Source organism: Larus michahellis, chromosome 4, assembly GCF_964199755.1.
Source record: "Larus michahellis chromosome 4, bLarMic1.1, whole genome shotgun sequence".
NCBI classification, from domain to species: Eukaryota; Metazoa; Chordata; class Aves; order Charadriiformes; family Laridae; genus Larus; species Larus michahellis.
Window position 1 is genome coordinate 6540998 of NC_133899.1, and position 12622 is coordinate 6553619.

Sequence of the window (12622 nt, forward strand, 5' to 3'; positions counted from 1 at the left end):
TTGGACTGCGCGAAGCTGGGTTCTGGATTCCCAAACAAAGGAGTTACCGTGAGGAACATTTGAAAGCCCTGACTTCTAAATCCATCTGAAATCCAGCAGTTTCACATGGTGGGTTTCTACACGCACACTTACACGTCTAAATAATTCTCTTCCCTTAACATGAGTTTGAAGGAACACAAAGACAGTGAGCAAGACTCCCAGGAATCATAATGTCACCTAAAATTCACATGTTGAACAAATTCACGTGCTGATTAAACAAGAATACAAGTCTTATCTCACTTACCCAGGAGGTTGATGGATCTTGACAAAACTTTCAATGAACCCATTGTGGCTTCTCACATGTAGGAGACACAGAAACCAGGTGGATGGACTTTGTTGTGAGCCATTTTCCATAGTTCTGCTTATCAGTCATGTGAGCGTGGGTAATTATTTTCACCTCATGTTTGCTAATGCTGATTTGCTTTGCATTTGACTGGCCTTAAAAAAAGAAAATCTTTAATCTAAACCAAACAAGCCTTAATGCAACCAAATGTTTGGATGAAGAAAGGGCAAATGTCTGCGTGTTTGTGAAAGCAGCACCAATAAAAATAACCCAGACATCATCCAGTATCGTAATGCCACCAGGCAATGCAGAATAACTTAAGAGCCGGGCGTAACTTTGCAAGGTTGAAAGAGGTTCCACTGTCTCTTCAGGGTACTGGTTTTAACTGGTGCAGAGGTTTCCAAAATTTAGATACAATTTCTCCAAAAGGTTTGCACATCTGACTGCTTCTTTTGCTTGTTTTACATTTTTACAGAACAACTTTTCACTTTTAGAAATACCCGCATGAGAAATGTTTTCTCAGCTGCTAAAGCTAATTAGGAGACACAAGGATCGGTTTTGTTGTATCTTCCTCTGAATAGGAGTGAAGTTATTTCATGCAATTTTTTACACGACTCTGCTGTGTGATGGGCTGCATACAGAGTAGTTTATTTATACCACTTTATCTCACACCTGTTTGGATACTGGCTGTTTTATGGTATTTAAACATACTATTTCTTGCCAATTGCTTTATCTCCACAGTTCCTGCTTTTGCTGCAAATGTTTCTTATTAGCTCTAAAAGAAACATCAATTGCACCCTGAGCATTATTAGCGAGGACAAAAATAACATAATTGTTAGTTACTTCCAACATGTTATCACCGCAGACCTATAAAACAGACATTCTTTCAAAATACTGTAGGGGCTCTTTTACTCTGTTGAAAAATAAATAATACATGTTTTAAGGACTTGTTATTTTGATAGAATTTTGTCTTTAAATGGGAAAAAAAAAAAATCAAAGAAATCACGGAGTTTCACTGCTGTGCGGTGTGCTTTCCTGAGCCGTTTTGTTGTGCCAGGTCTGAGCACCCCTCTATAGCTGCCAGAGCCCGAATGTAGAACATGTTGGGCAAAGACCCACAATGGGCACACACAAGATTATTCACATAGAAAATGCGTCAGTCCCTCAGGGATCCCTTCCCCTGGTGTGACTGTTTCTCCGTCTGGCCTCGGCATCGTGGGTCTGATAGTAGCGATTTTCAACCCTGCAAGTAGGAAGAAGGTAGGGGCAACCCCTCTGCACGTACTGCTCTGGGGCTCTGCACTCTTCAGAGCCCACAGGATTACCAAAGGACTTCTACTCCCCAAAACCCCTCTGAGAGGGAGCTGCAAAGTCCAATCTGCAGAGGTGGCATGAGTCAGGTGAAGTGACTTACCCGAAGTTAGGTAGATAGATATTATTAGTGGCGAGGAGGCCACGTGCACGCTTGTACTTCTCATCCCATCGCCAGGTCACATCGGTACCAGGACCATGAGCTGAGCAAGCCAGGGCAAGCGTCCTGTGTTCACCCACACCTGTCCTTCAGGCAGCATGTCCTGGCACCACCGTTCCTGGGACGGAGGCTACTTACAGGTTGTACCAGCTCCTAACAACTCCGCCTGGGCTGGAGTTGAACGTTCAACCTCTATTAATTGCCCATAACCCATATTGCATTGTTGTATTGATGGCCAGATGGGTATCAGACAAGGGGAAAAGAAGTGCTGAAGTATGTGTCCATGACTGCAAAGGTCTGGATATTTGCCTGAGTATTTGCCTGCCTAGTGCAAACCCTTATTTCATTGCAGTTGTCAGGCAAATACACCTCGATCGCAGATGGGACCCAACAGGACTGCCTGGAGAGAGGAGTTGACTTTCAAAGCAAACTGCTTCGGCCGGGATGCCTCACTTCATGCCTGGTTTCTGAAGGAGGTTCTTTTATCCACAGCCAGAGCACACACCACCCTGCATCCTTCTTCCTTGGGTGGTGTTTTTACTGGAGGCATTGCTGGATCTGAGCTTCGTATTATCCTGCCTTGCTGCTACTGTTTAAAAACCTGTCCAACTTGAAGACACGTGTCAATGCTACATTTAGAGCCCCAGCTTATCATCTCTTGTTTCTTTATAACAAAAATAACAGCATTTTAAACAAGCTAAGTACCTGGAGCCCTGCACGAGCTCTTTAGAATGAAACTTGGCTTACCAATTCGGGCCTTTCACTGCAAAAAACAGGATTTCCAAAGGGCAGAATTTCTAACCTGATCGTGCCTTCAGTGATCCTCAAGGGCTGGAGTTTAGCTCAGAAACCACAAACTAAAGAGGGTTGTTTGTTGGCTGGGTATTTTTGTCATTTCCCTTAGGCTTTGCTGTATCAACATGAAGCTCAAAAAGCCCAATTTGCATTTACACTCAGGTGCATTTGCACTCCCCTTTGTTAAAACAAACAAACAAACACGAAAACCAGTTTTTCAAAGCTCATTCCCTACAAGCCTAATGAGAGGTTTCTTCTACCGAAACATCTGGTTTTAGTCACTGCTGGTCGGAGGATACTGACAATTCCTCTGTTCTCAAGATGCAGGGAAAGCGGTGTTAATCTTGGGCCTGGGGAACTACCACGACTCCAGCCAAAATAGCTCTTGTGACAATCATCATTCATTGCTATTAGATATTTTATGGTGCATCAGAAAATGGTTTTTATTTATACGAGGATTTCTTAAGCTAACAGTGAGAGTTTTGTGTAAGTGAGAAGTAGGCTCCAAACCTCTGCAAATTAGAGAGAGATGTGTGACTGATGAATCACACATGAACCAACAGTGCCTGATTTCATTACCTTTATTAATTTCTGTAATACACACCGTAGAACAGAGGCTTCGTCTTCAAGGAAAAGCTTTTAAAGATTTGCAGAGGGGAAAATAAAACCTAACTTGCTGTGGATGAGAAATGTACCGAGCTATACCTGCAAAGCACAGTACGCCATGGCGTCTCTGCTCAAAAACGCTGTAAAAAGGTTCTCTCGTGCACTGTGCGCTGCTGTTTGTAAGACTAGACCTGTAAATCACACTTCAGTCATGAATGTTTTCCAAGTACTTTCCAACAATATATCACATTGCTCAACAATTTAAGACTGTCTGACAGAAGACCGTGTACGCTAGTAGCAAGTTACATAGGCACCGGCCGGTGATACAGACCCATCGGCTTTCCATGGTTCACGTTTAAATCTGCTTCCTCACACTTTCAGAATGTTTTACTATATTTTTCTTCCTTGAATCGGTTACCGTTAGGGAAGAATGAGCTAAGCTAGGTTTTGAAATCTGAACTCCTTAGGTTTTTTTTGGTTCTAGCGTCCAAGCCCAGAGGACCATATGTACATGCTATACATATAATGGCATGAAAATGGTGATTCTTAGAAGGTTTTGGCCAAGAGAATTTGAAATTCCTTGAGATTTCTCTGCAGTTGAACAAAACCCTTGTCTTAATTAAGTCTCTCAACTGAACCTCAAAACCCAGACTCGCCCTAAATTGAATCCATCTCCAGGCATGAACATCTTTCTCACCGCTCCATATTTTATGCTGTATTTATTTTTGACGTTGGTTAAAAGCAGTTTTGCTTCTTTGGTACGGACAGTCTTGTCCAATTCTCAGACGTGCACAGGTCGTTTGGCTCTGGTTTACAGGTGTTGCTCAACGCAGCAAACAATATGTACACTCAGGGGGAGAATTTTCAGTGTAAGAGAGTTTGTGTATTCTTTACTATCACACCGAAGACATAAATCCTGCCTTAGTATTTTCATCATTCTACACAGTTGCTGCAATTATTTATCTATAGCCGGAACTATAGCTCTTGTTTTAGTGTTTAATGCTTAAAAATCCTTAACAAATGTCAAAAGAGAAAAAAATTCTGTTTTATCTGTTTCGGTGCTTGTAATTAAATTGCTTTTTTCCTACAGTAAGACAAAACCAGAAAAAACCCGAGCACCTATCACAGATGCTCACCAACTGCATGTTTCCATCAGCACGTGGCAGAAAGCAAAAGCAGTTAATACAAACCCGGGTATAATTATTTAGCAAGCAGTTTGTGGAACATCCGTGCCCACTCTGTTTGTAAACTGGCCAACATTTTGACTCACGTCGGAGACGCTTGTAAAATGCTGGATAGCTGTCGTAGGAAAGCTCCAGCGTAAATAAATAAAACTACGTAGGATGTCTCCCACAGCTGACGCCACATCACAACTCCTCTTACACAAGACATTTGTAGGCACAACGAAGATACCACCCCACCATCCACGCCTTCGTCCTCCCCTCATCAGGAGGCTGGTTAGCGCTCCCCTCTTTGTAGGTGTGGAACAAAGCCCGTGTAAAGTTGTCTGTCCAGCTCAAGCACCGAGCAGACACACACCACCTGCAAATCGCCCTCCTCTCCAGCAGGGCAGACGAAAGCTCATCTCGTAACTGCTCTCCTACCAGCCCCGGCAGGTTTACGGCCCCGTAACTCCACCAGCCCCGTGCTTTGTGCCCTGCTGTAGGGAAAATGGTGAATCCTTGCGGCACCGCCTTACAGAAGTCATCTCTCTGGAGAGCGGGTGGAGAGAGGAGGCCCCTGGCTTGCGAGGGAGATGCTGCCTGTGTGTGTACCTCGAGGAGCAATGAAAACCAGCTGCTAAGCCCCTGCTGATGTTGAGACCCGTGAATCCCATTGCCATCGAGGAATCCTGGTCACAGCGATGAATCTACCCAGTCACTGATAGCATACTGCCCCAACGCACAGCTCCTGCGCAGCGATGCCTTCTCCTGGGCTAGTGCTGCTCAGAGCTGAATATTTCAATTCAACGACCAAAATTCATTTTGGAAAGGGTATAAGGGCCCGATCCTAAAGCTGTTAAAGTCAATGGTGTGAATTGCCGCTGGCCATTGCCATGCAGGGACGGCTCACACTGGTAAGAAATTGCTCCCTTCTTTCCAAAACGCTTTGGCTCACGTTCTGCAGGTCATGTTTCAAAAGCTTCAAATAGTTTTAGTGTGTTCTCAAATCTGGGGGGTGAATTGCTGGGTATTTGTTTCTAATGTAGGTAGTTTAAACCAACTATTCAAATATGTGACCTTCTAAAATGCTGGAGAATTTTGACATATTTCAGATCTCTGATAAGACTACTTTTTGAAAAAAAAAAAGCTAAGAAAATATCTCCTTCTGTTACTGTTTATAAACTGAGATTACGAGGGGAAAAAAACCCAAACTTGTCTACTTGCTTCCTTTGTTGACATTCCAGTTTTGGTCAGCGAAGGAAAATGGACTTGAAATAAATTCATGACCCTTTTTGTTTTCGAAGGGGGAATTCCCTTGGGAATAATATTTTTCTGGGAGCCTGCTGCAGATAACATACGTGCTTTATCTCTTTAACGATGGCTGTTGTGATGCTCCCAGCAGAGCAAGTGCAAGCTACGCTGCAGCTTCAAAAAGTTGTACTTTAACACACCAGTGACTATTAATGAAACACTCGGAAAAAGATTTACAAAACCAGGCCATCTCTTTACTTATTAGCTGGGCGTTTTTCATTCAGTAATTTTCTCCCTGACCTCACTGATATTTGGGTAAATCAGTTAATTCTGTCGAAATCTGTGGCGCTACATTGGTTTACATAAACTGCAAGGAAAATTTTCTTCAGAAAAAAAAATAATTAAAATATATTCTAACGCATACTTACTAGAAGAGCTTCATCTCCATTAAAGTCTACTTTTTGGTCCTTTACGGTTTTCAAGTCCTTACTAAGAACCAGATTCTGAAGCAAGATTAGAGCAGTGCATCAGTTTCCAATTGATTGCCTTACAGATGTTTAAAGGGAAGTATGTTATCGATAGAGATTATTATCTCAATAAAAATATTCAGTGAATGCTAATGTTATTCTTTTCTCATTTAAATATAAAGATCAAGCCAAGACCCTGCTTGCTTGAAGGAAAAAACCCTCCACTATCAGTTGAACAACCCACTCCATGAGTATTTTTAATAGATTTTTTTTGCTTATTTTTTCGTGTGGAAATCAGACGGATTTCATGTCCTCTTCTAAGATCAATAATTGGAATGAGATCATTGCAGTCTCACATACACCTAGGCCTGAAAAATTCAAACATCCAGAAAGACAACTGATTTAAAATGCTTTTTCTTGACCTTTTTGAATTAAAAAGCACCAATCTTTTTTATAAACAAAAGATTTCTGGCCCAGAAATCTATTATCTCAACGGCAGCTGGGAGGGAGATTGGTAAATAACAAGGTATGTAAAAATTAGATAAACAAAATACTTCTAAAATTGAAATATTAGTGCTTGGTTACCAACATTTTAAATTACAGTGCCAGCTGTGCCTGGTGGCAGCCACGGACCTCAATCGGAAAGCAGCTACTGAAGGTGTTTGCCATCTTTTCTTATTTTTGACATAATTTCACTGACCGCTCTTTGTGGTGCTTCTCAGGCCATCGATGGTCAATAGACCAGATCTGATTAACGCTACTTCAGAAGGTAAAAGTTTAAACAGCAAGATCTAGGTGAACCCACCACATATCTTACTTGGCTTTGGAACAAGTCAGCAGGGGCTTAGTCCTCTGTTACTTATGACTTGTCTGGACCATTTTTCTAACAACTGCTTCAAAACTGAGCTGTCAGCCCAGTTTTGAAGGGGAAAATAGAGAAATCTTTAGAAAGGGAACTAGATTTAGTGCACTGTTGATAGACTGGGTCACAAACATCCCCTTAATCCCTCAGCTTTTGTCTCTGCAACTTTGCACAGAGGGGAACGTCCCAGGAAAATACAACGCCAGGGCACACGCAGGGAGAGACAAGACCAGTATGAGGCAAATAGCCAAAAATGTCATATGCCAAATATAAGCACAACCTTGACCCGATCCGTCCTGCATGATCCGCTTAGCGTTGGAGTCAAAGAGAGGAGAGGAGCTATCGGATAATGGCATGTGGGCCTTACAGGCCCAGGGGTGGGCAAAAGGCATCGCTCATTATGCCGTCAAGGACTCCACATGCCAGTCTATGCAATCTGATTTGCAATCAATTGCAAGTGATTACACATTGTTTGTCATCGATTGGCACAAGGCATCCTTGAGAGAATAATGAGCTGCAGCTGATGACAATCAGAGACTACTGTCTTGTTGCAAGTTTGATTGCACATCCTTCCACTGGTGCAATCGAGCACCCACCACCACCACAAAGAACCACAGTAAATAAATATATGAAGGGTGGCACCAGAAAGCAGAACATTAAAAGCTCTTTTGAAAAATAGAGGCTGAATGGAAGTTCTTCAGTATAATATTAGCAAGGTTAACGTCATTAGAACACTTGGGATTAGAAACGCAATAAAAAGGTTTCAGTAGATCTTCCAGTTTATCTTTTGGCAAAACAAAATCTAGACAGCAGGCAATCATTTCTTCAAACAAGCAGGAGAAATTTTGGACCAAGACATCTTAAGGAAATCTATTATTTTCAAGTAAAGTATGCAGCCAAGTTAGAAGCTTAGAAAGAAAGAAGGAGATTTTAAGACAATCTGCTAATGCCTCCTGGTTACCAGAAATTCACCTGTTCTTCACAACGTGGCCTGTCTTTCTATCAACAACTGCGCAGATGGCAAAAGTAAGTAATTATATCATGTTGAAGCTGTGGGCGTTATCAATTCAGTGTACGGGTCTTTCCAAGTGAGATACCTAGGCCTAAATGTTCTAGAAAACAGCAGTTAAAATTGCAGTAAGCAGCAGATCATGGCCAAGACTCTCAGAAAGGGGACTCCATCCCTGACTTTATACTGTGCTTAAAGGATGGGGGCGTCAAGGTTGGTGTATTTGTTGAGTGCCCAGTGTGGGGTACACAGTGATCAATGCCCGAGACAGATTCTGCAGTTCCAAGTTTGCTTAAAAAGTAGCAGCAAACGCGGTTATGTGTTGTACCTGGCTCAGTACCAATGGCAATGTGATGAAAAATACACAGATTTATTCACTGGGGATTTAATTTTTGGAAGTTTACATTCAAGTTAAGTCTTGAAAACTTTTTTGCCGTCCCAGCGGTGTCAGCAGAAACTTTGCTATTGCCTTTGCTGGAACTGAGATGTTTGCCTTCTGATCTGGAAAACAGCTCCATGCAAATGAAGGAAAATTTTTTTTTTTTTTTTTTTTTTTATTTGACATCTTGTGTTTCATGTAGCTATGACATTGTTCTCGCTGCCTCCTTGGTGGTCAGCTGTCCTCTACTGACATTGTGAATTTATTCCCTGTGTGCCAGCTTATATGTTCTCCAGGATCTGCGACTCCTGTTTTTAGCATTTCAAATAACATGGACTCTAGCTGGGTTATCTCACTTTCGGTGATTATTCAAAGAAGGTCAACGTATTCTAGTGCGCAGAATTTTTTTGGAGTAACTATCAGCCAGTGGCTGACTTGGGTGCCCGGAGATCTCAATGAAGCTGTGAAAGAGAGGAGATTAAAATTGTTTCTTCACATGCCAGAGAGACAGCCAAGTGACCAGGTTTCATTTAGACCTTGTTTTTCACGGGTCTCCCCCTACCAAGCTCCTTCAGAAACCCTGTTTGCAGCTCTGTGGGCTCCAAATAAAAACCTGATATTCTCTTCTCATGTAATCTTTGCCCAGTTGCCCAGGCGGAACAGACCCATGTCTGCAGGCTCCCCAGTTCATAGCCTAATGTTAAAATACAGCCACAAAACTCACTGCTTTCTAACAAATGCCACCAAGCGTGATTTAGCCCTTTCCTTCTTCCTCTTGAGTAGAGTTGTACTGGCTTGTTAGCACAGAATGCAATGTACTTGGTCTCAAACTGTAAATCAATATCTGTATCTGAGAGGTGACATTTCAACAACTGTGGAATGCTGGAGCCTATTAGAATCGTTTTTTTTTTTTTTTTTGAAGTGTCAGATTGTAAACTTTATAAATAAATGATGAGCACACCTCTTACAACACCATGTGTGTTTGTGTGTGCGCCTGTGTCAGCACCTTTTCGGATGCAAACATAGTGACCCTGGAAAAATACAAGTGTCTCCACAAGTTCACACGCTTGCACTGTGCTCTAAAATTTGATTTAAGCATTGACATACCCTGAGCCACTTAAATACCCTCAGACCCTGGAGAGGTGAAAGGAATCATGGAAACATAAGGATGGAAGAGATCTGAAAGGGTCATCTGGTCCGTCCTCTTGCCCCAAGGCAAGACCAGCCAGACTTAAAAAATCCCCAGCGCATCTTTGTCGAATTCATTCCTTAAAACCACCCCGTGATGGCACCTCTGCTGCCTCCTTGGGCGATCTGTTTCGGTGCTGCTTCTGTCCGAACCATCAAAGAGGATTTTCCTAATATTTAACCTGAACTTTCCTTCCTCCAGCTTGAATCATAAAGAAAAATAAACAAACTGGGAAGGAAAAAAAAGGGGGTGGGGAGAGGGGATTGTGTTGGGAAAAAGGGGAGCTGAATGAAGAGAAGGAAGATGTTTGGCTGAAGAACTGACTTAGAAGGAAGTGAATGTGAAGAGGAAAGGCTAAGCAGAGAACAGGGAAGAGGGTGTAAGAAAATGTTCTCGGGGGGAAGGAAAAGAGTCTCTGAGAGTAAGAATTTTCCTTGCAATGGTTTTCGCTTTCCCCTTTTATCCTCTCTGTAACCTCTCTCTCCTGCACCTCTCCGTGCTGCTCAGCATTCTCCCTTCTAACTGTGCTACAGTTTTTTCCCTATAGTTATAGGGTTCTTTCTTTCCATAGGTTTTATTTTAGGCCAAACAATGTACTAAATTGTCAGGATGCAGCATGCCTAGGGGATTTCGGGGGCCAAACATGCAAGCAATGAGCTTCGGCGACTGTAGTTGAATCCATACTCCAGGACAGAAAATTTTCAGATCTCTTTCTCTGTTTGTGCGTAGTAATACTTAAACATCGTGAGGAAGCTCAAGAAAGAAAATGTTTAACCAGTCTTACGCATTTTACATAAAAACTGGCTTTTGAAAGGCTTTTAAGCATCCGTTTATCAGCCCTCCCAACACCTCCCTGGAACGTTGGCAGACCTACTTTACATGAAATGGTAAGAGCAACCCATTTGGATGTAAAATGAAAAAAGAAAAGCAAATCAAAGAAGAAACACTGCTAACAAAATAAGTGTTAGCTTATCATTAGTAGGCTTTGGGTGAAAGACAAAAATAAAGTTTGTTTATGACTTTGACCTCTCAGATGTTGCCGCGACATTGTAATTTAGTCATAACCTAATAATTTACCAATTCCCCGCTTCTGAGTAACAAAAAGCCATTGTGAGAACAGCAGTCAATTTTCAGCTCTACTTGTGTCTTCATCATGGCTACAACCCCTCTTGTTTCAAAAGACCACAAGAAATCTGCCGAGGTGAACACACACAATGGGAAGGCTGAAGTTATCAATAGAGTAATTTGCAATGATTGTATTTGCAAATTGAACATCATTACAATAACAATAAGTATAAAATCCCAAAAAGATACTTGATGCTCTTGAGTAATTACATGCAATTAATTTGTATCTAATTCCAGACTCTGGCACGCTCTGTTCTAGCCTTTCTCAGAAATACTTGCTGGCAATGAAAAAATAAGATGCTGCCCAGGCCACCTCTGCTGGGAAAGATTTATGTTGTGCAAGAAGGGTTCAGATTTGGCAAAGGGAAATGGTGAGTCTGCAGGGAAACGTCTGAAGGATCACAGTTTGTCCCACGTACATGCGATAACAGTATTCGTGCTGTTATTCCAGTTCAGGGCTTTGGCTCTACCTTCTCACGTTGCCTCTGCTGGCTCATGCTGAACCGTGCCCCTGTAGGCAGTATGGACATAACTGCTTTGCACCGGCCAAACCAAGACAGGGAAGAGAAGACCTTCAGCTCTCTTAGCTAATGGTTTCCTTTCCCACGCTGATGAGTGAGGAGTAGGAGAATTTGAGCTCCATCTTCCCAAACGGCTGAATGTTTGTCACCAAATAGTTTATATTCCCACAACTGAATTGAAGAAAGGACCTAAGGACCCTACATTATTTCTGGACCCGACCTCTTCTTTGTCTAGTTGTATGAAGGTTTATGCAGACCTTCAGGGACAAAAAAAAAAAAATACAAAAAACAAACAGAGAGGGAGGACAGAAGAGTATGGGGACTTTAGAGAATGCAAGGATTTTAGAATCCAAAAGTGAAAATACCTCAAAATGCAAGGGCTTGGTTTCATATGCCTATATTTTAGACAAATCAATATTATTCAATGTGTCTTGGCACAAGGTTCCATGTTATAGCTCACTATTGATATTGATTTTCATCTGCTCTTCTCTTTAAAAGTTCAGTTTCAACTTTTAAAGGCAGAAAAGGGTTGAAGCGGAGAATAAGGAAATTAGAGGGTAACAGACACTTTTACTGCTTTACTTCTTGATACACTGACCTAGTCGTGGCTACGGTGATTGAATTCATTAGTATACATGGATTTTTATTTTTTTTTTAATTTGACCACTATCGGACACAAGGAAAAGCTGTGTCTTTGTGAACAGATAGGCATTGCAGGTGTACAAGGGGGCTGGTCGGGTTGATTTGGGAAAGTGTACTGTACACAGGTACCCCAAGCTGTACAGTGGGTGTGGAGAAAACCTCCACAGCTTGCTCTTAGCCTACCAGAAATGATGTCTTGCAGATAAGAATTCACCAAAAAGCTTCTGGCAAGCATCTGGAATCATCTAACACGGCACTGCCGTCTTGCGAGATAGTCGTGATGACCATACAGCCACCCACCACCTCAAGTCAAGAAGGTGCAGTAAAAATCTGTAATGACGTATGGAGGTGTTGGAGGAGATGGACTTCTGCCTTAAACTGCTGCCAACCTGGGTGGGAGAAAACAGGCTCCCCCTGGGGCAGAAAGGACGGCATCCCTGCAGGCCCCGCGGGGGAGGCACGGTGCAGGCAGCTGCCTGGCTTGGCTCCACGCGTGGATTTCAATATGAAAGGCACGCAGACGATCCAAAATCACAAGCATCAGTTGTTGTTTGCTGTTAGTATAAGCAGCCCTGCACTGCTTTTTCTCTTGGGCAAGAGTGCGTGTGTGTATCTGTGTGTGTACATAGAGATATATATATATATGAATACATATATGTATAGGTATGCATAGCATAGAAATGGAACCGGTACAATCTACAAGCTGGGCTTTGATGTTAACGCAGTAAAACAACACGTTTTATTTGAAAGAGCTTGTGAATAAATATTGTTGCAGGCATCACATAACAAGCGAACTCGAAACTGCTACGCACAGTAGCGT